Genomic DNA, 26,059 nt, shown 5'->3' with positions numbered 1-26,059 from the left:
TAGATGTTAAGGAGAAAGGATCTTGAGGGGAGAGGAGGAGGGGTTTATTGGATTAGTGGGTGGGCCCTAGAAAGCATCACGTGTGCCCTTATGAGAGCAAGCCCGACAGACCCACAGAGAAGAGAGAGAAGAGAGAGATGGGGTCACCGCCAGGGGCCCCCGGAAGCTAGGGGAGACAAGAAGCATCCTCCCCAGAGCCTCCCGGGGGAGCACGGCCGTGGCGAGCTCCTCGATGTCAGACTCCCGGCCTCCAGAACTGAGACAGAAGAAATTCCTTTTCTTTTGAGCCACCAAGTTTGTAGCAATGTGTTCTCGAAGCCTTAGGAAGCCGAAAGGTATTTTTGTCTTCGTGCGTTTATTGTCGCTTTCATGCTTGGTCCAGCCCGGCCTCCTCCCGCCGGGCTGGGCGCAGTCTCTACGGCCGGGCAGAGAGCATCTCCCCGGGTTCTCCGTGACCTCGCTCTTCCTGGGAGCCCCGGCTCCTTGGCTGTCAGGCCTGCGGCCCTCAGGGCACCTGGGGACTTAGCAGCTGCTCTGGCTGCCTCGTCCGGGGCACCGCCTGGCCGTCGGGGTTTTGAAAACTCCCCTGCAGATCCTGGCTCGCTGGTCCAAGCCCAGGCTGGTCCCGCTCCAAGTAGGGGTGCGTCCTGGTGGGCGGGTGGCCACTTAGCTGGGGGCAGAGGCGCCGAGCCGGCTTGGCCTGTGTTTAGCACAGTGAAGCTCTGCAGACAGCAAACGTCTGTCCGGCTGGATGGAGCACACCCTGTCGACAAGGCTCTTGGCGGCCGCTAACTCCCGTGTTTTGATTTTTCTGGACTTTCTGAAACACGTTCTGAGCCACCTTGAACAGGCAAAGGTAGCAAAGATGATCCCTTTCTTCCCGGTGCCTGAACTTTAAAACCACCCAGAGATGCTCAGGGAATGCGTCCTGTTTGCTCAGGTGCCTAACCGGAAGGACAGATAAGGGCCGAGGTCCTGGTAACACTGAACGGACCCAGGAGCAAAGCCGCAGCTCAGCAACCGGCCGTTTCTTTGTTTTGATTTAGGAGTGGAGTGGTCAGCCCAAGGACGCAGCCTCCCCCCGGGAGCCTGCCCGCCTTGGCATCGGCCGTGAGCCCGGTGGCCAGCTAGACCGCGAAGCCCAGAATCACCCTCGGCGCCCTGAGGCGCCCCTGGGAGCAGAAACGGTTGCCTCGTCCCAGCAGAGAAGCCAGTGGTGACCACACACGGTATTGAGCCGCCCCCGTCCCCAGATGAAGGCACCCCGCCCCATGTGAGGGCTGGCGGTAAAGCTCCGGTGATCAAAACAGCGCCGTGCTTGTTGCCGGGGGCATAGACACCGAGCCGTCCGGGCCCGGCTGAGCGTCGCCGATGTGCAAAGCAGTTCGAGGGGGGAAGGACAGGCTTCTCGGCACCTGGTGCGGGAGCAGCGGCATATTCGCGGGCTTGACCGAAGCCTCACACCGAACACGGAAATTAATTCCAAACGGATCGCGGGTTAAATGTGAGACATAGTGTGCAAACCTTTAGGAAGACCCAGAAAATCTTCAGGGCCTAAGGGGGAGAGTTTTCAGACTTGACCCCAGAAATCGCATCCATCAGAGGAGAAATTGAGACGGGCGCCTGGGGGGCTCAGTCGGTTGAGCATCCGACTTCGGCCCAGGTCACGGTCTCATGGTTCATGAGTTCAAGCCCCGAGTAGGGTTCTGTGCTGACAGCTCGGAGCCTGCTTGGATTCTCTCTCTCTCTCATTCTCAAAAATAAATAAACATTAAAAAATAAAAAACAAACAAACAAACAAGCAAATGTCTGCATCGACCCCGAGGACTGAAGGCTGTGTTGGCACAAAAGCGTGCACACGATGCTTAACCGTAACGCCTAAGCACCCACACCGGAAACGACCCGATGTCCTTCACCGGGCAGCGGCCGAGCTGACCACCGTCTGTCCATCAACAGCCCCGGAGCGCCACTCCAGCGGGCGGACCGCGCCCACCGCTCACGCAGCAGCCTGTTGGGCGCTCGCAGAGCGGTCCGGGGTGAGGAGAGCCGTCTCGAAGGCCGGGGTGGGTGCACCTCCGTTTCCGTCTCTTCCGGAGGTGAGGCCATTCCAGGGAAAGGCGAGTGTAGCGGCTGCCAGGGGCTTGGAGCTGGGGGGCTCCGGTGAGGCAGCACGAGGGGCCCTTGGGGTGGGACGGCGCCCTCGTCCCATGGAGCCGGCTACAGAGTGCCGGAATTGCCTAGAACCGAACTCACACACGCGCACGCACGAGTGCGAGTCAGGTCGGTCTGTCACGTCTGAGCGTATCGATGTCTGTCCCTTGCCTGACCCAGAGCCTCATGTCCACACTCAGGAGGACAGAAGTGAAGGTGGGTCTTTAAGATGTACCCTCAGGCCTCGGGGCCAGGGCAAGCCTTCCTGGCCGGCGCTGTGGCCGCTGGTGCTGGTCACAAGGCAAAAGCGCCCTCACCCTGACAGCGAGTGTGGACCGGGTGTGGAGGGCCTGAAGCCTTCCCTCCGGCCGCACCGCCATCCGGCCGCTGCCAGACCCCCACACACCCACCCCTGCCAAGACGAAGCTTCCGCCCCGAGCCCACGTCACATTGCTGCGGCTTTGTCCCACGGAGACCCCGAGGCCTCAGTCCGGGGCTTCAGCCTTTGAAAGGGGAGCCAAGCCCTTATTCCTGGCAGGACAGGAGTAAACTCTGCCCTAAATAGAAACACCATTCATAGGGAAGCATTTACCATCAATGAATGAGGGAGAACGGTTACATAACCCCTGTAAAAATAGACTGACGTTTCAATGTGTTTAAAGGGCTGGAGGGGAATTCTCCGTGTAAGCTCCTTAGGAAGTAGATTGGCTTCTGTCAACGGGGATCTTAGGGGCCACTGAGGGGAACGACGATTCAGCGGGTTTCATTCTGGCCGCAGAGGACGGTGGCTGGTGGAGTGCACTCGTGAGTACGTTCCCAGCTAACCCTTTCCTGGGTGGCAGGACATCCGCTCTCACGATCCAGTCCCTCGGTCACAGCTCCGCCGTCGGCGTCGGTAACTGCTCTCTGCTGTCGGGGGTGTTTTGTGTTCTCTGTTGATCCAGAGCCCCAGCGTGCACCTGTCTATCTGCCCTCATTTGGGGATGCAGGGCAGGGAGGCGGAGGGTGAGAAGGCTGAGTAGGGGTGGAGTGACTGACGGTGGTCCAGGGAGGTGGGTTTGTGGGGCTCCAGCCTCCTACTCGCCCCTCTTGGGTGACTCCTGAGCTCCCAGCCACCCCCTCATGGTCTCATGACCCCCCACCCCCACCTGGGTTATCTAACACGGACAACCCACCAGGTGGTTTTTTTTTTTTTAATTTTTTTTTTCAACGTTTATTTATTTTTTTGGGGACAGAGAGAGACAGAGCATGAACGGGGGAGGGGCAGAGAGAGAGGGAGACACAGAATCGGAAACAGGCTCCAGGCTCTGAGCCATCAGCCCAGAGCCCGACGCGGGGCTTGAACTCACGGACTGCGAGATCGTGACCTGGCTGAAGTCGGACGCTTAACCGACTGCGCCACCCAGGCGCCCCCCCACCAGGTGGTTTTTGACCGTCACTGCTTAGGACCGTTGGATCCTTGCGCAACTCCACAAAGGAGCCACTGTTATTATCTCCATTTTATGGAGGGGGACACTGAGGCACAGAGAAATTGAGTATGTCACTGCCGGTCACACCAAGCTGGGATCTGAGCCCAGAGTCTGACTCTGCCCCACACAGTGTCCCTCACCTCGGGAAGGCGGTATGTGCCCTGGGGCCCTGCCTGTGACGCTGTCGCTGGAAAACCCAAACTCCTCTCCTCTCTGCTCCCACCCCCCCTCCCCAACATGGTGCTCTGTGCTGCTCCCTCCCTGCTGTGTTTGTTTAATGCCCCACGGTGGGCGCTGGGGATGCCACGTGTGCTGGCCTGGGGGGCACTCACGCCCTCCCTCCTGCCTGTGTGACGGAGGCGGGGAACTGAAATGATGTTTCCGAGCAGCAAACCCAGAGCTCACCAAGGGCGAGCAAATGTGTGAACCTCGGTACGCCAGGAAATAACGCAAAGCGCAGGGGAGATGGTGTGTGGACCATATAACACGGGATGGGAAAGGCCTCCCTGACAGTGTGATTTGAATACGGACCTGGGGGAAGTGAGGAGGCAGCCACCTGGGGGAAGAGCCGTCCAGGAGAAGGAGACGGCATGTGCAAAGGCCCCGGGGCAGAGGCGTGCTTCAGTGTTCCAGGAGGGGCAGCCGGTGGGGCTGAAGGGGAGAGGTGGCCATAGAAGGTTCTGACAGCATTTGCCTCATTGCCTCCAGAAAGTTTACACCCGTGCTTACCCCCACCGATGAAAAGTTTCCTGGGGCAGACTGGGGTGGGAAGAAACAGGTCGTAAGGGGGTGTAAGGGAACTTTGGGAGTGAGGGGACCGTCCTACATCTTGATTGTGGTGGTGGTTTTACGGGTTTAGGCATCTGTCAGATACACAGATTTGCAGTTCGAATGGGTGTAGCTTATTGTGTGCAAATTATACGTCAACTAAAAACACACAGAACAGAAAAGCTCCTAAGGGCCCTGAGCTGTGGGCAGCAGAAGCAGGTGTGGAAACCGGCCCTGGGCTCGGGCTCTGGCACAGCTGGGGACGTTTCTCTTTCAAAATTGTTAAAATGTTTATTTAATTTTGAGACAGAGAAAGAGAGAGAGCGAGAGAGAGCGAGAGAGAGAAAGCAGGGCATGGGTAGAGAGAGAGGGAGACACAGAATCCAGAGCAGGCTCCAGGCTCTGGGCTGACAGCACAGAGCCCGACGCAGGGCTTGAACTCATGAACCAAACTCTGAGCCAAAGTCAGATGCTTAACCGACTGAGCCACCCAGGCACCCCCTCTGTGGGGATATTTCTAAGGAACAGAGGACTCAGCCCTTCTGTGGCAAGTGCCCCAGCACGAGGCAGGTCCCCACCAGGAGGCAGACCACCCCTTGCCTGCATTTACAGGTGGGCATTGAGGGGAGGGCCCCGGGGCTGGTGTGTGGACCCCCAGGGAAGGGGCCACCCCTCCCGGGGCTCGAGCTCTGAGCTGGCGTGGTGCAGGGGCTGCTGGGAGAGAGGGTGTGCCGAATCTGGAGCCTCGACCCAGCTGGAGATCAGGGCGCTGTGGCTGGAAAGAACTCGCCCCAGGGGGCACAGAAGTATAGGAGAAGGCGCCCACCCTGGGCTTCCCTGGGCGGGGTGCCCTTCGTGGGAGGCCCACAGCTGGGAGACCGTGTGTCCCTCAAGACCCCCTCCCCCACTGCGGACAGAAACACGTGCACGCTGTCACCCGCCAGGAGACGGCGAGTCAGCCCAGGAGGGACCTTTGCCAGCTCCTCGGGCCCAGGGCGCTGGGGGTGACCCTCCAGCCACCACTGTGCCCCCAAGTCCAGTTTTTAATGCTCAGATCCCTCGGGATCGACCTGCACACCCGGTTTCACGACACACTTGTTTCCTGTTACGCGACCTCGTGAGCATTTCCTCCCGTTACGAGGCCACCACTTTAAATGGCTGAAGAACCTTCCAGCAGGTGCACCGACAGTTCACGTAAGTGACCCGTGGTACATGGTGTGCCTAAGTGTGGATCCATTCAGTGACGACGTCCGTGTGTCAGCTGCACGGCGCGTGGCTGGCCTGGTGCTGGGTCACCGACAAGAAGCAGATCCCCAGATGGGCACGTCTATCACGAGCTGACGGGCGCCGGGAGGGAGCTGTGCGAGGTCCGACTGCACACGCGGCCCTGGCGGGACCCGGGGGTAGGTTCAGGGAAGGTGCCCGCTCGCTGGGGCCGTGCCTGGCGGGGGCCTAGAGCACGCGTGATAGCTCAGTGCCCCGGGGGCTGGAGGGCCGGCTGTGTGTGGTCCTGTCTGGGGCACACTTCTTTCTAACCATCGGCTTATTCCAGTGGCCCCGAGCCCCCTTCCCCGTTCACCGCTGGGTCTTTGCACCCAGCTCTGATATCCTGCTGAGATTAAAAACTCCCTAGGAGCTAAGTGGCTTGTGGCTGAGTGCCGCATACATTTGCAATGTCTAGGTACCGCTTTCCACCGTGGTGGCCATTCCGTTATATTCTGGACTCCCTACTTCGGCTTTTGCAAGGCCGCTCTCTAGACCACAGTATCACGAGCATCTGGGAGCCGCCCACCCCCTTCCCGCCTGAGCTGAGCCCCACACCCTGAGGCTGGCACGTGTGGCCACACACAGGAGGGGGGGGCAGGCCAGCTCTCAGGAGCAGCACTGGGCCCCTTCCCTGGGGGAAGGGGTGCTTGGCTTGGCTGCAGGGGGGCAGGGAGGGAGGTGGAGCGCCGGGCCGGTTTCCCGCCGCGGAGTGGAGAGGGCCAGCCCGGAGGTCACCTTTGGTCTCCCCCTCTGTCCCCACCAGGTAGCTTCCCACTGACCGAGGGCTTTGCCAAGGCTTTCTTTGGGGAGGGCTGTTGGTGGGGAAGGGGGGTCCCTGGAATCGGTGACGAGAAGGGAGAAGGACATGACATATAGATCCCAGACCACCTGGCCCGTGGAGGCGGCTGCAGAGAAGAACAAAGGCCCTGGGGCTCCCGAAAGAACCCCGAGGGCGTGTCGTCTGGTCAGCACCGGCCCAGCTCCCCGGGGCACCAAGAGGCGGGGATGTGCTCCAGACTGTCTCCAAGACTCTATCCTTTACTCTATCCTTTGACCTTGCAAGCTGGCTCTGGACAGCGGGGAAAGGTCATCGTGCAGGGACACAGGCTGACGTGACTGTAGCAGCTGGTCAGCAAAGACGGGGCTCTGGTATCCCCCTTCGTGCACACGAGCTGCCCCCGAGCCAAGAGGTAGAGCCGAAGTCCCGTCGCCTCGAATTCGGGAGTCCTCGCCGCTGGCTTTGACCTGGGGAATGCGGCGGTAAGGACGTCCTGAGGCCTCCAAGCCCGAGCCTTAAACTGGAGCCTCTGCTGCCTGCTTCTGGAACCCGGCTGCCCTCCTGTGAGGCCGGCCGTGCAGCCACGAGGGGAGCCCCAGGCGGAGGAGAACCGGGGCCTCCAGCCAGCTCCAACTTGTGGCCACGTGCGTGCACGGACCTTTCCGCCACCCCTGCCCCCCGGAATACCGGGGAGAGCAGAAGAACCCCCAGAGCAAACCACAGAGCTGCAAAGCACAGCGTGTGGTTGGTTTTTATTCTAAGTCACTGGGTTTGGGGGTCATTCGTTGTTGAGCAGTAGATAATGAAACGGAAGTTGATATGGCAAGGTTCTTAAAAACGTAACGTCACATAGGAGTTCAAATTTGGCTAACGAGGCCCACGTATACGGGGCATTTGCCCGGTTTCCAGAAATGATTGGACCAGGGTCTAAAGCTCTGGGTGCCGACACTTCCCCCGGCTATTAAGGCAGCGATTCATTTGCTGAGTCCGGGCCACGTTCACAGAAACCGTACCTGGAGAGGACACGGTGGTCCTGGTGCCCTCCCCTTGGAGCGTGGCCGATTCCCGCCAGCCTCTCTCTGACCCGTGTGTAGCCCAGAGGAAGATGCTTCCGGATGCCCTGGGAGGGTCTTCCGTAACCTCAGGCAGGTTGAGGGCGAGCACGTTTTCCGGTGTTGGCCTTGGGGGTTAGGGTCATCCTTCCTCTCCCGGTCAGGCGGCCGCACCGGCAGTGGGGTGACGGGAAGCTGGGACTTCCTCGCCGGCCCTGGTCCGGAGGCGGGCGACGTCCTCCCGGCGCGTCCCGTCGCGTCGCGGTTTCCAGCTGTCCTCCGCGCAGGGTCCTCCCAGGGACCTCCCCCGAAGGCGCTTTTCGAAGCCGGCTCCCCTGCCCCGCAGCTCCCTGCCCGCTCCCGGCTCCCAAGCAGCAACCAGGCGAGCCGTGCCTTTCTCTGATCTCCAAAGGCGAGGAGGGGGCGGATCCACACACCGGGTACAGAGAGAGAGAGAGAGAGAGAGAGAGGGAGAGGGAGAGGGAGAGGGAGACATCTGGCTTCTGTCCGCTCGCTTTTGTGCATGACCGAGTTTTCCGGCTCACCTGCCACCCAGCCGTCCTCCCCCGACACCGGCCTGCCCTTCTGCCAGGGTCCTCGCTGCCGTCGGCCCACAGGAGCCGAGGGGCCCGCCTCCTGTCCACCTTGCTCCTGCTCGGGAGCGCGTGACAAGAGCGGCCTGGTGACGGCAGTGCCCCGGAGAGCGGTCGGGGGCTCCGCTGCACTTCTGTGCACCTTGTCTCCCGGAACCCCGACCACGCCAGCTGGGCCAGTGCTGCCGCCACTGCTCCCAGCGTTTAGGAAGCGTGCAGGGAGGTTGTGAAACGCGCCACGGCACAAGGCCACACAACCTGAAGGTGGCCGTGGCCCTGAGGCACAGCAGCCACGGCGGGGCGGCTCGGCCGTGAGCTGGGCGACCTGTCTGGCCTCCTCGCCCTGCCGCGGTGACTCGGGACGTCCTCACGGGCCGCGTGAGTGTCCAGGGGGCCGGGGGCTGCCGAGACCGCCAGAGCCTCTGCCAGGACGGGGCAAATTCACCCCTGCTGGCGGCGTGGGCAGCGTCCACGTTTCCACGGCACGCTCTCCCTCGTCCTCCCACCGAGAGAGCACTGTCGTTCGGTGCCCACCCCCCGGACCCCGAGAAGTGGACGCAGGAGCAAGAAAGTGCAGTCCCAGGAGCTGTTGCGAATGTGTCCGTGGAGCCCCCAGGACCCTCCCCTGGGCTTTTTCCGGGGCCCAGGGGCCCTGGGGTTAGGAGTGGGTGTGGGGACCCTGCCGTTAAATGAGGTCACTCGACCTGCTGGTCCTGGGGTCCCAGGCCTTGCCGGACACGGGCAAGGCCAGCAGGCTGCCGCTGGGGGCTGGGCGTGGACCCTCCTTGCGAGCAGCGGGCCCTCGGGAAGCCAGGCAGGGCAGTGGTGACCGGCCACACGGCCGCTTCTAGAATCCAGTTGTGAGGTGGATGACGCCGTGGGGGCCGTTTTCTGGAGAAGAGGTGCTTCGGGTCAGCCCCGCCGTGTTCGAGGGGCGTGCCTGAGTCTTCCTGGCCCTCGACCCTGCTCCTACCCCACAGAGGGGGGCTCTCACCAGATGCCACCAAGCCCACCTCCTCTGTGGCTCTGAGAGGTGAGCCCATTAGGAATGGCTCTTGGAAACAGTCTTCTCCACCTCCCTAGGCCGTCCACGTAGGGTCCGTGGGTGGGAGACGCCACAGCCCCGGGCTCCCTGGGCCGCCCGCTGTCCCCCACCACCTGAGGCTTCCAGACCTGTCCAGGGGGTTCCAACAAGTCCTCTTGTCCCAGCGACAGTGGCCAGAGGGGTTTCACTCCTTCACTCCTTCATCCCTGCCCTGCCAGCCTCCGGGGAAGCCCCGACTGCAAAGCTGGAGGGTGGTGGGTCTGGGAATTAAGCCCAGGTTCCAGTTGTTCCCCCAAGACCCAGGTTTGTTGGGAGTGAAGCGGCCCTGCTGGGAGGGTCTCTGCCTGGTGTGAGGGCAGGCACAAGGGCAGCCCTCCTGCGCAGCTGAGGCACAGGACGGTGACAACCAATGTGATTCAGGGTGTGGCCACTTGGGGTGTGTGTGTTCATGTTCTCTGTCATTTGGTGCTGAGGACAAGCTGTGCATATCCACAGGTACCATTTTCTGGAGTGGGCAGGCTTCCTGGTGTGGCTGGGTCCTCGGACGCAGACATCACTGTGACTTAGGAGATTCGAGTGACAGACGCTGGCCGGTCATGCCAAAAACCATGGGATGTGTTTAATAGCCCCTCTTCCTTCTGAGTTTTCTCCCCAACCCTCTCTCTTAAAAAATTCTTTTTTTTGTAATCACCTGTTTTTTAGAGAAGCTTTGTGTTCACAGAACAATTGAGGGGACGGCTTGGAGACTTCCCGTGTCCCCCTGCCCACACACAAGCTCAGTCTCTCCCACCGTCAACTCCCACCAGAGCGGTGCCTTTGTCACAGTCGATGAACCTGAGCCGACACATCGCCATGCCCCAAAGTCTGCAGTTTGCATCCCGTCCACTCGTGGTGTCGTGCGTTGCGTGGGTTTGGGAGAACGTGTGATGTCGCGTGTCCACGGCGATGGTATCGTACAGAGTAGTTTCACTGCCTTAAAAGTCCTCTATGCTGTTCATCCCTTGCCTGTCTTTGAAAGAATTTTTTTTAATGTTTATTTATTTTTGAGAGCGACAGAGTGCGAGCAGGGGAGGGGCAGAGAGAGAGGGAGACACAGAATCCAAAGCAGGCTCCAGGCTCCGAGCTGTCAGCACAGAGCCCGAGGCGGGTCTCGAACCCATGAACCGTGAGATCGTGACCTGAGCCGAAGTCGGATGCTCAACCGACTGAGCCAGCCAGGAGCCCCTGAGCCTCTGACTCTTGAGCTCAGGTCATGATCTCATGGTGTGAGCACAGCCTCTGTGCTGACAGCTCAGAGCCTGCTTGGGGTTCTCTCTCCCCCTCTTTCTGTTCCTCCCTTGCTTGCATTCTCTCTCTCTTTTTCAAAATAAATAAATAAGCATTTAAAAAATGTCCACGGTTTTGATGTCGCCGAATGCATCAGTCTTTTACACCAATGGTTCTTGGTGTCTTATCTGGGAGGTCCTCTCCCGCCGCAGGGTCACCTGGATACTCACTTACGTCTTCTTCTAGAGGTTTTACACTTTGACTTTCTACGTTTCATTTCCTAGTCCGTCTGGAGTGGCTTCCCGTGCGCGGTGTGAAGAAAGCATCTAGTTGTCTGTCGTGTGTACCGAGCGCCTCCCCAGGCACCTGTCACGCCGCTTCCCGTGGTTAACATCCATCGACGGGTGGGGGCGTCTTTCTGTGCTCACTGGTCAGTCTGTCTGTCCCTGAGCTGATACCCCACTTTCGCTGATTTCAGCTTTGCTATTAGCCTTTCCGGCGGGTGTGATGATGCCCCCTCCTTTTTTCCTTCTTCAGAAGGGTCTGGGCCGTTCTTTAATATTTGAGTCGCGGACGCCTGGGTGGCTCAGTCGGTTAGGCGCCTGGCCTCGGCTCAGGTCATGATGCTCACGGTCCGTGAGTTCGAGCCCCGCGTTGGGCTCTGTGCTGACGGTGTGGGAGCCTGCTGCGGATCTTCTCTCTCCCTCCCTCTGCCCCTCATCTGCTCTCTCCCTCTCAAAAATAAACCTTAAAAAAAATAAAACTTGAGTTGTGACTTACACATGGCGAAGTGCACAGACCTCGAGTGTAATTTCCAATTTGTTCTTGTAAGTGTGTGCCCTTGGCCGAGCCGCCAACACTGCGTCACACGCCCTTCCATCCTGGTGGCACAGAGCGCCCTTCAGGCCGGGCTGCGACACCGGCTCAGAGCCCCGCCTTTCTAAGCACACAGTCGGCATTTCGGGCTCAGACAGCCCACGTCCTGAGCGACGTCATTAGCACAGATGTCAGATGCAGCCTCAGCTCCTCAAGGGGCCTGGATCCGGGCTGTTGGGACCATTTCAGCCCCCCCGCTGCCCTCGGAGTCCCCAGAGGACCACCCAAATGCCGCCTGAGGTCGGAGGACTCCATCAGCCATGGGGGTGGAGGGCACGGCCTGCTGGCAGGGACACCCACCCTGCCCCCGCCCGCGGCCCTCCCTGCGCCGTCGCATCCATGGCCCGTGCTTCCTGTGTCCGAACTGACTGCGAGAGTCGCCGAACTGCATTTTCTGTATTCGGGAGCGGGGGTGGGGGTTCAAAGAGTGTGATGGGCTGGAACCGGTCCCAATAATCCCAAAACGTCGCGTCCCGTTCCCCCGTCTCTGCCTCCCGCGTTCACCATCCCCGCCGAGCACCCCTTGGAGAGGCCCTGCTAAGTGGCCAGCAAACGGATTCCTGCAGGTGTCCCTTCCCACGGCGGCCATCACCGGCCACAGCCTCCTGTGCTGCTCTGGAAGACAGCCGTCGGGGCTCATTCCGCCAAAGCCCTGGCGGCAGGCCTCTCCTTTGGGCTCTCACACCTCCTCTGTCCTGGGCCTCGGGCCCTGGGTCATGACTTCCAGGAGGTGCCTTGAGGTGGGGCTCAAAGGGTGGCCTGCACCCAGACCTTCGCTCAGGACTCCGGCAGAGGTGTGGGTGGGGCTCCAACCTCTGTACGTGCCCCCTGTCTCCCTCCGCCTGGATGGCAGCCCGCTCCCGAGCCGGCTCTGGACGTCGTGGCTGAGGGGACGGGACTGAGGGACTGAGCCACCGGGAGAAGCTGGCCCAGCTCCCGCCACATGCCTGCTCAGTGACCCCAGCCTTCCTTGCCGGAGCTGAGCGCACATGGCGCTCAGACGTGCGGGAGGAAGGGCCGCGGGAGGAGGGGAGAGGCAGCCGGAGCCCTGTGCACGGGCTCTGGGCTTCTCGCCGTGATCTTCGGGCTGGCCCGACTGCTCCTTAGGAACCTGGTCTTGGCCAGCCACCAAGGGGGTAGAAATCCGCCCCCTGGGAGTTTTGGGAAAACTGGCAGCTCTTTTTGGAAAAGCACAAGAAATGAGCTTTGGCAGATTTAGAATGGGAGAGTTCTGGTTCCACGGGGCCACATCTGATCGGTGGAACTGGGACCCCCGGGGCTGCGCCCGGAGGGGCTTTGAGGCCGCTGCCCAAAAGCTGTGGGGCTGGGGGGTGGCCAGGCCGCTGCCCACAGCTGTGCACAGGTCGGCCGGCCGCAGAGGGCCGGGCAGGTGCGAGACAGCCTGTCTTTGGGAAGAGGCGGGCACAGACACACGCACGCTCCCCCGTGCACACACGCTCACCACGACCGCCACGGACCAGTGCACGGCAACGCACACACCCCGTTTCGGACCGCTCCCGGCCCTGCGTGGGCTGCAGCCAACCGTGCAGGGAAAGCAGGCGTACCGAGGTGGCACCCTGCGCCCCCCGCTGGGAGGGCGACGGCAACAGGTGGTTCTGCCTCGCCTCCAGCTCTGGCCCAGGCCTCCCGCCTCTCCCGAGGCGAGCAGTGAGGAGGGCGCTCGGTGCCCAGGCCCGCCCGCGGCTCCCACATTCTGCGGGCACTGGGGCTCAGGCCGTGCGTGGTGCGAGGCCGCCTCTTCTGTTTCCCTGGTGACCGCGGGCTCCTCCCCAGGCTCAGGGCCCCCGCGGCCAGAGTCCGGACACAGGACCCTTGGGCTGGTGTGCCCCGGAAGCCTGGCCCCCTTCCAACGGTGGCCGGGGAAGCAAGCCAGCCTGGCCGGGCCCCTTTCCTTCCTCCTCAAGATTGCCTCCTGGGGACCCTGACGCTGCACCCACTTAAGCTCTGTTTATTATTGTTTTAAAAAGTACTTCTTTCCCACAATTCTATTGCGCTGGAAGGAGTTTTTACTTAAACTCTTGAAATATATTTACTTTTGGCCCAAGGTCAGGTGGATGACGGTTTCACAAGGAAAGTGGGATCCCAGAGCCCTGAGTCACTGGGAATCAGGCCTTCTGGGACGTTTACACACACACACACACACACACACACACACCGCTGGGCATGCGAGGCGGTGACAGCCCGCGGGGAGGCGGCCAGGAGGGCTGAGCCGCAGCCCACGGCCCATCTGCTTCGAACTGTCGGGGAGCCAACAGGCACGCCTGTGACGCTGCCTGCATGTGGGGCACGGGCATGTGGTGACGGGATATTCAGACCAAACTGTCACGGAACTGACAGCCTGGAAACACATTCTTAAAAAAAAATGAGAGAGAAGTTTATTATTCTCTCCTATCAAAGAAACGTGGAAGCAGGCCGCCTGGTGTGGCGTTCAAGGATGTTGGGGCTGGCTTGTGCTGTCCGGCTGCTACCCCGTCCTGGTTCACCATTTGGGTGTCACCTTAAGGTCCAAAACGGCGTCGGGGTCCCAGACATTCAAAGTCTAGGCACACGTGGCTGAGCCTTTGGGGGCCGGGGCCGTGTCACCCTCCTTGGACGGCGGTCCGCTTACCTCCTCGTTCACTGGTTCCATATGCCCTTGGCCGCCAGACATGCGGGCTCAGGGCCTGGGCGCGAGGCTTGCAACGGGCAGCTGAGGGTTGGCAGGGAGGGAGCATCCGGCAGTAGGACGCGGGTAGATTTGCATATCACCCTATCTTCCCCAGAGACAGGCATTTGTCGACCGCCTTCCACCTCCCTGAAGCTTTGTATGCTTTCCTATGTCCTGGAGCGCTGCCGGAACCATCCCAATGTGCAGGTGCAGAAACTGAGGCCCTGGGAGCCTGTGGGATCTCGCGGCTGGTGAGGCAGGGAAGGGGCCAGGAGAGCTGCGTGGCTGGCCGGGTGCAGGCGACGGGGGGGGGCTTGACCCTTTCCTTAGGGGAGACAGGGCTGGCCCCTGAGGCTGCCTAAGACCAAGTCCCTTCCTGGCCCCGCCTCCCCGACCCCTCACACGTCCGGGGGGGGGCTGCGAGCCTGCTCCCGCAGAGCTCTTTCAGCGGGAGAAACGCCAGCACGTCCTGCGTTCCCGTTCAGAGGCCCGGCTGTCCCCAAGGAGAGGAGAGGCCCACAGCGTGCGTCCCACAGGAAGCTGGTCCCCGTCACTGCCCTGCGGACGTGCATTCCGGAGGCCCCTTGGAGCACTGCCTTGGATCTCCCGGGCCGGGCTGCCTTCGCACAAGGGCCCCGTGGCCCTCTCACGCTACGTGCCTGCCCGGGTGTGCACATGCCCGGCCGCGTGTGGGCGTGCGCCTGGGGGCCCTGAGTGCAGGAGAGCGGCGCTGTGTGGACTTGTCATCTGAAGCAAACCAGCAGGCAGAGACAGCGGCGGGGGGGGCCTGCCCAGTGTGGGCTGCACGCTGCTGCTGTTTTTAGCCTGACAACCTGTACGTGCGGAAGCCGGGAGAGGCGCTGAAGGTGCCGTCCCCTCGCACTGAACAGAGCCCCCCCGACGTCTGCGGCACAGCACCCTCCCTCGGAGTGGGGCGGCCGGGGGTGGGGGGACGGGGGCCACCCCCCAGGAAAGCCTGTCACTCGGCATCGGGTTTTCAGTGGCTGTTTTCCGACTTGGGGTTTCAGATACGGCTGCTGACACTGGAAGGCTTTCGGACTTGGGGCGTGTTACTGCAGACCGATACGGCGAGTGAATTTGCCCGCCTTTTCTGTCTTAAGAGGACTCGTTAGGAAGGGAACAGGATTTTGTCTCCGGGGAAACAAAAGCCAACACAGGGAGAGCCGTAGAATGCCCTGGACTTCACCCGGAGCACTTCTTATAATGTGGGCGGTCCTCAGCCTGACACAGCCCCTATGGAACAGACCCCAAGGGCTGGGGCTCCACAGAGCCTTCCAGCGCTCTCGGTGGACGTGGGGCCTCGACGGACAGGCCCGTCCGTCAGCTGCCATCACAATAACGCTGCATAAGAGCATATGCTGGAGTAGTCAGGTCCAGGGACACACTCCTCCCTGGAGGTGACCCACACGGCTGGGGCAGAGCTCTGGCTCCTGGCTTGGCCCAGCTCCCGGGTCCCCCTCACTGGGAGATGGACTCTGCACTGGCAGGAAGAACCTTCCAGCAGGTGCCTGCTTTGGGGGCGTTCCTCACCCAGTTCTGGTTCCATCTCTGAACAACTGATGAGGTGAGTCGCTTATTTGCGTGATGGATTTGGGGATTTGACCGCACCCGGCCTCTCATTCCACCAGAAATGCCTGTGCCCCGGCAGCCCACGCCTCCTGGAGCCTTTCCCGCGCAAACACGGGTCGGCCCCGGCCCTGGGGGCTGGCGAGGGCGGTGCATCTCCGGCTGCTTCTGCGGGTTGGTGGAAGTGAATGCCCCTTGACGTTGTCCCTTTGCCCCCTCAGGCCAGCTGCCGAGGCCTGCTCACACCTGTGGCCTCGGCAGACCTACCCCGTGTAGCGGCTGGACCGCGGTCTCTGCCCGAGCATGCCTGCCAGCCCGCCAGGGCCACCGGCCCCCCGGGTCCCTCCCCTGAGCCCACCCAGCACCGCTCTGGCAGCTGGGAGCCTCTCCTCGTAGACACGCGACAGCCTGCCTGGGTCTTAGTGCCTTTAGCTTGCTGGTCGTGGCCTCGCCCCAAACCTACCATCTCCGCAGTGGTGACGGGACCTGCCCGACCTCTGTGGCCCACGCTCAAACCAGGCATTGGAGGAGCTGGGTAACCTGTGTGTGTGTGTGTGTGTGTGTGTGTGTGCGCGCGCACGTGCATATATGTGCTATGTGCAGTCACATATATGTGCTTGTGTTTCTCTCTTATTGACCCCCAAATGTACATGACTGTATCTGACCTAATTTTGATCATTTTTTTGCAGACCATTGTTTCCAGCAGTCAGTTATAATTTGCACGGGTGTGACACTTCCCGAACCTGGTGTTCCCTGGCTGGTCAGTTTGGGAAACTGGCCAACCTTTGAGGAGTCAAATTATGATTTTGACAGGCTACCTGTCATTCCTGACCCCCACACTCCCCCAAACAGGGGAGCATTTTATCTGGAGGATTCTTTTCTTTTTTTTTTATTAAAAAATTTTTTTTAATGTTTATTTATTTTTGAGAGAGAGTGAGAGAGACATAGTGTGAGCGGGGGGAGGGGCAGAGAGAGACGGAGACCCAGAATCTGAGCTGTCAGCACAGGGCCTGATGTGGGGCTTGAACCCGTGAACTGAGAGATCATGCCCTGAGCCAAAGCTGGACGCTTAACGGACGGAGCCACCCAGGCGCCCCTGGAGAATCCTTTTCTTTTTAAATGTTTATTTATTTATCTTGAGGGAGAGAGAACACGTGTCCATGCAGGTGCATGTGTGCATGAGCTAGAGGGGGAGGGGCAGAGAGGGAGAGAGACTCAATCCCAAGCAGGCTCCACACTCAACACAGGGCCCGACACAGGACTCCATCCCACGAACCGGGAGATCGTGACCTGAGCCGAAATCAAGAGTCGGACCCTCAGCCGGCTGAGGCACCCATGTGCCCCTGGAGCATTCTGAAACTCTTCTTGAGGTTTCTATCAACACTGTTGGGGTGGGGGTCCCAGAAACCAGGCTGGAAGGCCTGGGGCTGTGTGAGCGACGCAGGAGTGAAACACAGAGCAGCCCGTCTGGGGCAATCCTGCACACGCCTTTGGCTCCTGCTTCTGTGTGTTGGGATCAGATGCACGGGGCAGGCCCGGCTCATGGTTTGCAATCGTTAGTCCTTCCCCTGGCTCACCAGGAGTGAGCCCCAGCACTCACAGTCAGTGTCTCGCGGGCAGTCTGTTTGGAACAGCGTTGCAGAGATGTGTCAGTTATTCGCGTCATGGGCAAAATCGTTATTGAACAGACGGCAGCAACCTGACCTTCAGTTGGAAAGCTGACTCAATACCCACCACTTCGTGTCTCCCTCTATAAATGGGGATTCGGAGATTTCCCACCCCAAAGGGCATGTGAGGATCGCACAGACTGACGTGTGCAAAGCTTTGACACGATAGAGCCAAGAAGGGTCCGTAGGCTGAGTCGGGCCTCCTCCAAATCATACGGTGAAGCCCTGACCTCCAGCCTCCGAATGTGGCAGTATGGCCTTTACAGAGGTGACAAAGGTACAACGAGGTCATCGGTCGAAGGTACAATCCGACCTGGTTGGTGTTCTGACAAGAATTCGGGACAGACATACACAGAGAGAGACCGTGTGAAGACACGGGTAAAGCCAACATCCACCCACCCGAGAGAGAGGTCTCAGGAGGAAGCAGCCCTGCTCACGCCAGGACCTCCGACCTCCAGCCTCTAGCACTGGGAGGCAATGAGCTTCTCTCATTTAAGACACCCGGCCGAACTGCGGGGCTCTGTTCTGGCAGCCTCAGGGCACTGATACTCAGGTGCTCAGAAAGAGTGTGTTGCTACCAGTGGGCTTTCTCAGGGGGCTTTCTGGCGTTTTAAAGTGTGGCACTCCATTTCTTAAGGGCACCTGAGATGCTTAGAACTTTTCCTATGTGTTTTTAAAAATGTATTTTAGGAAAGTAAGTATTAGCACATTTTGCCGCTATTGAGAGATACAACGGTATCTGTTTGAAAAATACACGTGTGGTTCTGTTCCATGGAGCCCCGGATACCACCGGTCCACACCATCACCCCAGAGCTGCGGGGTCAGCACGCTCCTGGTGAGTCTCAGTGGTCAGAGATCCAGGGTCAGGGGGTGTCCCAGGGTCCTGCTTCCAGTTGCCCCGTGTGTCACTGGTTGGCTTGTTTCGGGGACAGAATTAATCTGGTGCCTCTGTCAGTGGATTTTACTTGGCTTTGTGTAGAAGTCAGTTACTAAGTGCTACCATGGATGACATGTTTCGGGGCCTTAACGGCGAGGGCAGACAAAGGGGCGTGTTCTTTCCCACCAGTGTGTGTGGTCAGTGGCTGCTGTCTTTGTGAGTCTGCGATGTCCACATGGCCTGGTCACTTAAGTCCCCTGGCCCAGGAGCCCCTAGAGAAACCGTGTGCCTTTTCCATCAGCTGCTGAGTGGAAAGAGGGGGTGTCCCTGCTCTTGGGAGCAGTGAAGGGGATGCCCTGGCCATGCGTTTGCTTGAGAAGAGTCTGCAAAAGGCATCAGAGTACTCATGGGCCCTGCCACCCTCTGTACAGTGCCCTGGCCTCGGTGTGGGGCCCTGGCCGCTCCGCAGAGCCCTACCCTCTGTATGGGGTCTCGCCCTCTGTGCTGAGAGTCTCCCAGACGCTGCAGAGCCCCGCCCCCCCGTGGAGCCCCGCCCCCTCCGCCAAGCCGTGGCCCCTGTGCTGAGCCCCGCCCCCCGCACGGAGCCACGCCCCCTCCTCTGAGCCACGCCCTTTGCGCGGAGCCACGCCTCCTCATCAGACCCTCGCCCACTGCGCAGAGCCTGGTCCTCTGCACGGAGCCCTGCCTCCCTCGGTGGAGTCCCGCCCCCTCCTTGGAGCCCCCTCCCTGCACCTGGCCCCACCCCTTTCGCGGAGCCCCGCCCCCCCCGCCCCAGCAGGAGAGGGGGGTCCCTGGCTGCAGGGCCGGCTACTCCCAGGGCCTTGCCAGTCTCCTGCGCGCACGCAGTGTGGCCACGTGGGGGGGGGGGTGGGCCCGGACCAAGGAGGGGCCCCGTAGCTAAGAGGGGGAAGAGAAAGGGCAGTGGGAGTAATGGCCTAGCCCACACCTCTACTGGAACTCGGAAGCTGGGGCTGCACTCCCTTTGGCAAATAAAAAGCCAGAGGATGCTGCAAAAGTGTCTGAGAACAACTCTCCTCGCATTGCATTGCTGCTGGCAGGCTTTGCGAAGAATCAGGAAAGATAAGCCACGAACAATGAAGCGATGACGTAAAACAGGGTCATTTGTACAAATTCTGGCAAAGGGCCCATTGGTGAGGTGTATGTGCCCAGATGAGTCCACGCCGCTCATTCTGGCTAAGTGGAGGACAAGGCCGGTCGCATTAGTAAAAGTCTGAATTATGGAAAGTTAATGTCGGGCTTCCGGGGTGTCTGCTACGTCACCGTGAGCAGCGGCTTTCTCCCGCAGCAGGTCCCCGGGTTTGCGTCTGGCGCCTCAGCCGCCATCGAGTGCCTGTTCCCAAGGAGCTGTAGAAAACATGTTCTCAGGAATGTGGTCTCTTTTGGTTGTCTGTGTCCCTAGCTTGGCAGATGGGCGTGAAGGGGAGGAGTTACAGGTGTGTGGCCCTTGGAGCCTCACAGGGCATCTCCCCCGTGTGCCCTGTGGCTGCCACCGGCATGTGTTCTGTCGTCTAGGCTCTTCCGTGAGGGATCCTCCCTCTGCCGTCCACACGGCCCGTGGCCAGCACTGACCACAAGCCGCCACGTCCTTGCCAAGGGTGCTGCCTGTGGCCTTAGGGCTGTAGGGTATGGGCGGTGTGGGTCACCTGTGGGCCCCTCTGGCCTCACCCCTGCTACTGGATGCAGTTCTCCCAGGACAAAGCTGTGGGTGTTCTGGCCACTCTGAAGCTGTCGGCCTCCCACCCCTTTCTAGGCGCAGAGGGGCCCCCCGGAGTGACAGAGACAGTTCTGTGCCGGGCCGACAGGGAGCGGGGCTTGGGGGGACCGGGGATGGACTTCTTAGGCCTGCAAGGACTTCAGCGGAGGCTCATTCATTCATCCTCTCACTCACTTGTCCCTTCAAGAAACCGTCTCGAGGCCCGCCGTGTGCCTGGTACCAGGGCTATGCCAGGGACTGCCACCGTCTCCGACCTCATGGGACCCAGGTCCCAGCAAGGGAGACCGCCAGCCAGCACACACAGTCAGGTAGGAACGGCGGGCCAGCGCAGGACGGAGGACGGCGACGGACGAGGGTGGGGTGTGGCACTTCTGGGTCGGGGGACAGGGGACCCGGGGACGGGGGACACTTCTGGGTCTGAGAGAGACAGAGCGATGTGGTGCTCTGGGACTCCCTCTGAGCGGAGGGCCGAACGGGTGTCCAGTGGGACGTGAGCTGGGTCAGCGGGGCTGCAGGCCGGTGAGTGAGGGCGAGGCCAGGTGGCGGGGCAGACCCCATGTGGCCCAGAAGCCTCACGGAGCAGGTCTGGCCTCTGCTGGGGGGGGCGCTCAGCTCCACTGGGCAGACTGGACTCCCGTTTGCAAGCATGAAATGTGGGTGAGGGTCCCGGTGCGTGTGTGGGGAAGGACCCGCCGGGGCACGAGGCTCCGCCGGGTCCTGGGGCACCTTCCACCCCTCCCTCCAGCCCCAAGGACACCCTGTGCCTGCTGGTGGCGGCTCTCTCCAGGCAAGAGGAAGAGAGTGTCCCCCCCCACCCCCGCCGGGCTCTCCCTCCCACCTCCTGAGTGGATATTCTTACTCTCCTCCCTCCATCCGCCTGCTCTCGATGACGCACACAGACTCCAGCAGCCGTCATGACTCTCCACTCACATCCGTTGTCATTGTCGCGCTATGGAGCTCCTGCCGAGGTCCTGGGCTCCTCGCGTTACCCCTCCTTTCCCTCCCAGGGAGTCCTGTCCCCTTTCTGGACCACGGTGGCGGTGGGGGGGCGGGTGTGGAGGGGGCAGGAGATGCTGAAAAAGCCCAGCCCCCACCTCCCTTCAGAAGAAAAGAAACTCAATGTCCATTTGGGCAGGAATCCCGCAGCCCCAGCGGGAGAGCTAGGGGGCTTTGCTGTGCTGGGAGGGTTCTGGTGCTCAGGGGACTGGACACGTCTGCCCCTCCTGTCCCCTCCCCTCACCCAGAGTCCCGCAGCCCGTCCTTGCTAAGAATCCGGGAGTCTCCTCTGGTCCTGACGTGCGCAATTTTACTCCAGGTCCCCAGTGACAAGTGCCAGGGTCAACGGCTGTGACTTCCGCTGGGATCCCAGAGCTGGCAGGGAAGGAAGGCAGCTCATCACAAACACGGGTACGCAAGCGATGTCTCCCCGGCTCCCCGACTCCTTTAAGTACAGGGAATGCTGAGGCCCAGCTTTGGTGGCACCCCAGGTAGGAGTGGGGGGGAGGGAGAGGGGAAGGGCAGGCGAGCCTCCCTGTGTCTATAAGGTGGTCGCCTCCTCCAGCTGCCCACCTGGACCATTACACAGCACATGCAGACCCGTGCCTGAGAGTCACTCCTGGCCCCATGGACGCCTCAGGGCACCTGGTCGGGGTGAGGGAGAAGTGCCAGGGTGGGTTGGATCTCACAGAGAGGAGGGAGGGTCACCAGGGTAGGAAGGGTCAGAGAAGGCCCCCCTGGGCAGTGACCCTTAAAAGGATCTCGGGTGAATTCTCACGGCTGACCGGCAGGAAAAGGGAGAACTCGTCATTTAGGACAGAGCTGTCCCAGCCCCAGGCGAGGGGGGCCTGGGGTCCAGCCCCAGGGTGGTGCGGGCTCGGTCAGGTCTCCATGTGTGAGCGGATGGGTGCTCCAAGCTCTGTACCTGTCAGGGGGTTTTGGAGAGTCTATCGGGGAGGGAAGAACAGGGGTTCCAGTCCTTCCCCCTTCCCGGGGCTGCCTCCCAGAGCCATAAATTACGTCCATTATGTGCTGGACGTAAATTACGGTTTATTAGTTTCCTAGAGTGTCTGTGACAAAGTCCCGCAGATTGTGCGGCTTAAAGCACGGAAATTTATTCTCTCGCGGTTCTGGGGGCCAGAAGCTCTAAATCAAGATGTCAGCAGGGTGTGCTTCCTCTGAAAGATCTGGGGGACAATGTGTTCCTTGTCTCTCTCCCAGCTTCTGGTGTTGCTGGCCATCCTTGGAGTTCCTGGGTTTGAGGACGGGTCCCTCTGACCTCAGCCTCTGCCACCCGTGGCTGATTGTCCCCGTGTCTCTGCGTGTCCTCTCCTCTTCTTTTTTTTAAATTTTTTTTTTCAACGTTTATTTATTTTTGGGACAGAGAGAGACAGAGCATGAACGGGGGAGGGGCAGAGAGAGAGGGAGACACAGAATCGGAAACAGGCTCCAGGCTCCGAGCCATCAGCCCAGAGCCCGACGCGGGGCTCGAACTCACGGACCGCGAGATCGTGACCTGGCTGAAGTCGGACGCTTAACCGACTGCGCCACCCAGGCGCCCCATCCTTTCCTCTTCTTATAGGGACACCAAGCATTGGATTTAGGGCCCACCCTATTCCGGTCTGACCTCATCTTAACTAATTATATCTGCAGTGACCCTATTGCCAAATAAGTCACAGTCGCAGGTCCCAGGGGTTAGGACGTGGATGTGTCTTCCTGTGGGGAACGCACGATTTAATCCACAATGGATAGTGAAGTGTCTCCCTCCCTTTAGGAACCACGGGGTATGGGCTGCGGGATGTGGCCCGTGGTTCAGTCCCCACTGACGGTCGCCCAGGTGTGGCCTGTGCTGGCTGTATTTCACCCGCATTCCAGGGGACTGTCACACCCCGGGAGTCACCAGGGCTGCCCGTGTCGGTGGCTTTCTGAGGACGAGCTGAAGCTGTTGCCATTAAGTGGGGGCTCCGGAAACGTCTGCCCTACAGGCTGCTCCAGGCTCCGCGGGGACCCGAGAGATAAGTGGGTGGACCCGAGGCTCCGTCGTGGGCGGCCGCGATGAGCAAAGACACTGAGGCTCAACCCCGGCCGGGGTGTCTGGGGGCCTGTCCGCTCCAGGTGGGGGCTGTGTGGAGGCTCCAGCAAAGCCGCCCGAATGAAGTGGCAGACGCTCGGCCCCGGACCCGCTCCTCTGGAGAAGAATGCCAGCCGAAACTCCTCTGGCCGGTGCCCTGGCCTGGTCGAACAGAATTAGGGCTTTTCTTGCAGAAGTGGAGGAGGCAAATCTGGAAGGGGTGTTGGGGGCAGGCACACGTGCTCACTGTCACCTCTCCACCGACTGACGGGCAAGTACCGTCCGCACGAGCGTGGACAGGGCCAGGCACTGTCTTCTGTCGGGGACACGCTGAGCCCATCGATGATCCACCGAGGGACCCCACCCTGGCCTCCAACCAGGTGGGCACCCGAGGAGAAGCCTGGATGCCGTATGTCCAGCAGCAATAGCTCGGTCTTCCAGGAGGCTCTCTGGGCTCCAAGAGGCCCTGACAGAGCAGGGTCCTGGGTCTCCACCTTCCTGTCTTGCCTGGATGTGCACGAAGCCTGGGCGAGCACCTGAAACATGCTACTGTTGTGATCCGTAACAGCGCGGTGGCCGTTGGGCCTGCAGGGGCTGCTGTCACATCCGAGTTGACCTTGAGTCGTGGCTCCATAGGAGACTGACTGTCTGCTGTCCCCTCTCTCAGCCGGGAGCGGAGACGGGTGTTGGCTGAGCCCTGGAGGGGGGGTAGACTGGCATCACCATGTGCCCGGGGGGCCCCCCTGCGCCCTGGTGCCCTCCTAAGTGGGCGACTCCCCGGGGCCCACGGGCCAGAGCCGCACCCTCCGGAACTGGTTCTCCTGAGTACAGGGCCGGGCGGGACGGAAACTGAACAGGCTGTACCCAGGAATGCAAATGACTCTGCCTGAGAAAAGAGAAGGGCATCCAGCCATGGCCCGGAGCTGGCGGCCCCTGAGCCTCAACACAGCTGGCATGGAAAATCCCCTGCCCCAGACGCGGCCTCGTCTTGTCTCCGTTCTGGAGGGCGGGGGTAGGAGAGGTGACCCCGATAGGGAAGGCCTGGGTCTCACAGGCGCGTGCAGCTGAGCCCCGTGGACCTCTCCGGTCCATCCAGCCGTGGCAAACCGGGGAGCCCTGCCACGGTGAGCCTGTTTCCACCCCCTAAATTTGGAGCCCAGAGTTGGAAAAGCCAGACTGCGGGGAGGGGGGGGGCAGTGCCAGCCAAGCCACCAGGGCCCACGTGGGTGCAGGGGGTGGAGATCCTGGCATCCGCAGCCTGTGGCGGCTGGGGGCGGGCAGCGAGGACGGCGGGAGGGAGGGGCTTCTTGAAGGAGAAGCCCTGCTGGGGCACCCCCCAGCCCCAGACAGGGGAGCCTCTTCCAGAGGAAGCAGTGGGCAGCTGGCCCCGGGGGAGGGGCCTTGCTCAACGCAGGAGGGCGAGGTCTGTGCTGTTTCCGGGCCGGGAGGGGTCGTCAGCCCAACTGAGAGGGACAAGCCCTGGGACGAGCCCCGTGTTGCCCAACTCCTGCCCCCGGGCCTGGAAACCCAGAGGCCCCTGCCCTGTGTGAGTCTCTCGGTGGCCACCAGCCACTGGGTAACTGTGGGAGCGGCCCTGGCAGGAAGCCGCCCTTGGATGGCGCAGCCGCGGCTGGAGCCTGCCAAGCCTGACACCCACCTCCCGGGGGCCGAAACCGGCGTGGGGGCTGGGCCTCTCCCGCGGGGGCTGGTGAGCCAATAGTGCCGATGACGCACCGCGGTGACTGACATAAGGCCCGGGGGCCGCGAGCATCCTTCCATTGGCCAATAAGTATATCTTGACCCGAGGGAGGCAGGCGGCCCCGAAACAGTTAAGTGTTCAGAATATGCCTCAAGGTCTCCAGCAGTCACCTGAGAGTTCGCTTCTTTAGCAGCGCTCTCCTGCCCGTGTCCCCAGCCTGCCCACAGTCCACACGGGTCCCCTCGCCTCCGTGATGCTCGTCACATGATCACGCACGTTTGAATCGGATGCGATGGAAATGTTCCAGGTTTTGAAATGCCCACGTACCTTTATTTCCACCGCCGGCGTGTTGTTCGCAGTATTGCAGTGAGACTGGTAAGATGGGCCTTAGAATTAAGCCCACTGAAGTAGGAAGCCACCAGGGGTGTGACGCCCCAAGTCCCCACCCAGCATCCCTCTTACCTGCCTGGTGACAGATGGCTCCGGAGAGGAAATGCCGCCCTCGAGTTTCCCCATGTCACGTGCTGGATTTTTTCACGCTGCGTCCGCGCCGTGGAGTGACCTTACAGCCCCTAGAAATGTTTGCGTCTGCCCCCCCCCCCGCCCCCGTCCTTTCTGTCCCCATCTCTGAGCTGCTGTTTCAGGGAGTCAACTCTGTTCATGACACGAGAAAACAAATCAAGCAGGAAACGGAAGGACTGCTGTTTCTGGAGCATGTGAACTCTTTGGACAGCTGTGTGACCACCCTGTCACCGCACGGAGACAGTCCATCTCACTCCCGGGGGCGGGAGAGGACACGGCAGACGAGCGCTGGGACCCTGTGAGCTGTGCGTGGGCCTGTGCTGACCTCCCGCTCGCCCTCCCCGGGGGTGAGGGCCCCTCCTGGGAAACGAGGCAGACTGCTTCCTGCTCCCCTGTGGGTCCTTCCAGGGACTGTCCAGGAGTGACCCCCCCGCTAGGGAGGACATTCCCTAGAACGGCCACGCCTCTTCCCGAAGAGGGTCCTTACACCCCGAGCCGAAAGTACCCCACTTCTCAGAGCTTCTCAGAGTGACCCTGGAGATCCGGGAATTAAACTCATGAGTTTATGAAATAAGAAACAAAGACGAAGCTTCTGGTAAGATTGTGTCGGTGGAAATGTCTGGAAAGAGGAGGTCAGCTTAGCGGCAATGGGCGTAAAACCAGCTTGCTGGGAAATCCCACGCGTAACCACAGGCTTAGAGCTTTAGGGCTCCTCCGAACTTTCTAGGGTTGGACCCCGATGGAGGGCGTGTGCAGGAGGGGGGCCTCGGGCACGGCGCCCCCGACGGGACATGCTGCAGGCAGACCCAGCAGCCAGGGCTTGTGCCTTGGTTTTTTCTTCTCTCCTTTAAAATTTTTTTTTCTAACAATAACTCTTTTGTTTAACAAGTTAAAGAACTTGCTTCATTTATTTGTTTGTTTGATTGTCGTAAAACACACATAATGCAAAGTC

At 60.8% G+C, this 26,059-nt stretch overlaps 1 long non-coding RNA gene across 5 annotated transcripts; it reads left to right on the top strand.

Annotated features, from left to right (window-relative positions):
* On the top strand, positions 1–26,059 carry LOC123379843. Of its 5 annotated transcripts, none has more exons than XR_006584755.1 (5): positions 1–2,959; positions 20,007–20,127; positions 20,719–20,787; positions 21,135–21,226; positions 22,691–26,059. It is a non-coding gene; the product is annotated as an uncharacterized LOC123379843 (long non-coding RNA). The 5 variants fall into 5 exon arrangements; XR_006584754.1 differs by having other exon boundaries at positions 2–2,955; XR_006584757.1 differs by lacking the exon at positions 1–2,959 and adding an exon at positions 16,759–18,021 and having other exon boundaries at positions 22,801–26,059.

The sequence above is a fragment of the Felis catus genome, chromosome C2 (assembly GCF_018350175.1).
Source record: "Felis catus isolate Fca126 chromosome C2, F.catus_Fca126_mat1.0, whole genome shotgun sequence".
NCBI classification, from domain to species: domain Eukaryota; kingdom Metazoa; phylum Chordata; class Mammalia; order Carnivora; family Felidae; genus Felis; species Felis catus.
Note: the sequence above shows the minus strand (reverse complement) of the source record. Positions and strands in the feature narration are given on the sequence as shown.